Source organism: Plecotus auritus (assembly GCF_963455305.1).
Source record: "Plecotus auritus genome assembly, chromosome: 5".
Lineage (NCBI taxonomy): Eukaryota > Metazoa > Chordata > Mammalia > Chiroptera > Vespertilionidae > Plecotus > Plecotus auritus.
In genome coordinates this window covers 45,482,321-45,485,919 of record NC_137776.1, presented here as the reverse complement: position 1 = coordinate 45,485,919, position 3,599 = coordinate 45,482,321, and the positions used below count along the sequence as shown (strand labels likewise).

The window sequence follows — 3,599 nt, the reverse complement described above, 5'->3', positions numbered from 1 at the left end:
CTTCACAGATATTTCTAGCATTGGGATACATTTGTCTTCATCTTAAACCTGTTCAAGAGAAAGTGGTTCCTGATCAACTCTTAGGCTAGTGCAAAAAAATTCCATCCCAGAAATGTGTTCAGAATTATGAGAACTTTTTTTTCAGACTTGGCCAGATTTAGTAATCCTAGTGGATATTATATCAGATTATATTTTTATAGTAATTCAAGGTAACTCCCTAGATGGTGTGATTTGAGGAGGGGAACAGAAAGATGAGCTATTGCAAAAATACATTTCCCCATCAATCTACCCTAATACATAATGTTCTCCTATTAAAATATTCCCTTTGCTTTAGTTCTCTCAGACTGCCATAACAAAATACCATAGACATGATGGCTTAAAGAGCAGAATTTTCTCATGTTTCTGGAGATTGGGAAGTCCAAGATCAAGGTGCCAGCAAAGTGATTTCATTCTGAGGCTTTGTCTCTTGGCTTGAAGGTGGCAGGCATCTCACTATGTGCTCACATGCACGGGGTGGAGAGAACTCTCTAGTATCTCTTCTTATAGGGAACTAATCTCATCATGAGGGTCCTACCCTCATTACCTCATCTAATCCTAATTATCTCCAAATACCATCACTTTGAGACTTAGAACTTTACATATGAATTTGGGGGAGGAGAGATGCAAATACTTAGTTCTTAATACCTTTGAATTAAGATATCATATCCAGTTACTGACTACGCAGCTCCCACTGCCTGGCTCCCCATGCTAGCCTTCAATACTTGGAGTTCTTACAACATGACAGACTGACAACAAGGAACAGTCTGAACTTGATGGAGATTTGGATGATGTTGAAGAAGTACAAGAAGAAAAAAACTGGTGAAGAAACAAAAATCAAAGCACACAGATGATGCAAAAGTCTTAGATTCTTGCAGCCTTCCAAGAATGACTTGCTGGTCTGGTAGAAACACCAACAGGATCCACTGAAATGCTCTCAAAAATCTTAAAATTAAATGTGCACAGATAGAAGCCAACTCCTATCAGGAAGTTCGTGATCTTAAAAGAAAGTATGCTGTTCTCTATCAGCTTTTATTTGATAAGCAATTCAAGATCATTAATGCAATTTATGAACCTACGGAAAAATGTGAATGGAAACCAGATGAGGAAGATGTAATTTCAGAGGCGCTGAAAGAAAAGGCCAAAATTGAAGATGAGAAAAGGGATGAGGAAAAAAAACACCCCAAGGGAATTCCTGAATTTCGGTTGACTGATTTTAAGAATGGTGACTTACTCAGTAATATGTTTCAGGAACATGATGAACCAATTCTGAAGCATTTGAAAGATATTAAAGTGAAGTTCTCAGATGCTGGCCAGCTTATGAGTTTTGTTTTAGAATTTCACTTTGAACCCAACGAATATTTCACAAATGAAGTGCTGACATATAGGACCTGAGAGTGGGGATCTGGATGATGATGCTGAAGCTATCCTTGCTGCAGACTTTGAAACTGGTCACTTTTACATGATCACATAATCCCAAGATCAATATTATACTCTACTGGAGAAGCAACTGAACAAGAAGATGATTATGATGAAGAAGGTGAAGAAGCAGATAAGGAAGGGGAAGAAGATAAGGAAACTGATCCAGACTATGACTGACTCAAAGAATGATCAAAACCCAGCAGAATGCAAGAAGCAGTGAAGCAAGAAGATCTTGCCTTCTGCTTCCCTGGAAATGATGAATTTTCATCATTTGACAAGCCCATTTCCAGGTTTTTGTTGTTTGCTTGCTTGTTTTTGTTTTTAAAGCCTAATATAAAATAAGATATAATACCCATAGTATCTTTTCAAATAAAACATTTAATTCTTGATACCTATTTTTATACAATCGGAGGGGTTTTTTCTGTATTTGTTTTTCAGCTATTATCACAGCATGTGGGGCAGGGAGTGAAGAAATAATATGTAACTGGCAGAAAAGTATTAAATACCTAGGCTCTGAAGCAAGAGAAGAGAAGTAAAAAAGAACAAGAAGAAAAATTATTATTTAAGAATTTTTCCTAAAACTGCCCTTGTAAAATATTGTTAATCCATTGTTTACTCTATAGTAATGTGTTAATTGAACACACTAGGTGCAGGTATTGTGCTTAGTATTATAGGGATAAATCTGCAAGTAATACCCTACCATAATGGACTTTACAGATGATGAGAAAATCAGACCTTCGACAAATAAGATTCATGTGCTGTTAGGATGTTGTGCCAGAAGCAAGTTCAGGGTGGAGCAGAGCACCGTAAGAAGGAAAATCTACACAGGGACTCAGAAAGTGCTCACAGGGGAGACCACACTTCATGTGACTCTATATGACAAAGGTAGCCAGTGGAGGAGTGGGGATGAGAGAGAAAGGTAGGGCATGGAAGGTGGGCAACAGAGAATGGGGTTGTAGAAAAGTAGGGCACTGAGGGCCAGGCACAGAGTCCAAAACTAGAAAGGCAGAAAGTTCCACATGCATGGTAGGCATGGGACAGATCAGAGTGAATTTCCTTTTAAGGAGTTTTTGCTTTGTCCACAATCACTGAAGAATTTTAAAGAGCCACAGAATAATGGAATCAGATTTTCCATTCAGAGATCACTCTTCTGCAGGCAAGATGAAAAGTATATTGAAGGAGTCAGAGACTAGATTAAGAAGTCAAGGTGAGAAATAATGGAGGATGGGAGAGGATGAAATACGGCAGTAATAGTGGTAATGTGGAGTTGTGAGAAGTGACAAGACTAGTGGATAAATCCAAAAGCGTGCTGCAGTACAGTGGTGTCTCAGACACCCAGGTGGCTCTAGGTGACTGGAGGCACCATTTATTGAGGTAAGGAAATCAAGAGAAAAAGCAAATTTGAAGGGAACATGGGAGTTCTGTGTTAGCCATTTTCCACTGGAGAGCTGAGAGGCAGTTGGAAATGTGGAGCTCAGAAGAAACGCTAGGGCAGAACTTAATATGGAGAGTTACCTGCATTCTGACAAGGCATTTACCCAACAACAAAAGCCATGTCAGAGTGCAGGCTGCCTGAGTGAGGACCCTGGGAAACCCAAATAAACTCTGTGCATATATCTGTTCATGGCTACCTGGTGAGTTCTACTAGTAGAAAGGTCGAATCAGGGTGGTCCATAGTTTCATCCCTTACAGCATTGTGCATATACAAACTGTTCCATATGAGATATCAGCAGCACCAGGAAAATAGATTCAGGCTCTGACATGAAGTCTGTGCCAGCTTAAAGTAGAGTTGAACTGCTACCCAGAAAGATTTTAGAAATGAGAATAAGAATAGTCTTGTCCTGTGCATTGTTACTAGGTTTCTTTCACTTACTAGATAAACAACTCGGCTTCAGAGTAAAACAATCTGTCTTAATGACTCCAAAAATAGATTTGAAGCCTTCTGGTAAGGACCCCTGATGAAGTGGAGGAAGTACCTGTAGAATTATTTCCCAAGTAGGTGTGGTCAAAAGTGAGAAGTGGGGCAAAGTGAAGAATCACCCAGTGATAGAAAAGCAGTATAACAAACCGTGCTCTGAGCTTTCTCCTGTATTAGTAAAATGGCCTTTATTGTTTTGGCTAAGAAAGGTCAATTAATCACC

The 3,599-nt window shown here is 39.1% G+C and overlaps 1 pseudogene across 1 annotated transcript; it reads left to right on the top strand.

Annotated features, from left to right (window-relative positions):
- The first annotated feature begins 744 nt into the window (after positions 1–744).
- Positions 745–1,431, top strand: LOC308248213 (nucleosome assembly protein 1-like 1; annotated as a pseudogene). Its single transcript has one exon. The product of its transcript is annotated as a nucleosome assembly protein 1-like 1 (transcript).
- The last annotated feature ends 2,168 nt before the right edge of the window (positions 1,432–3,599 follow it).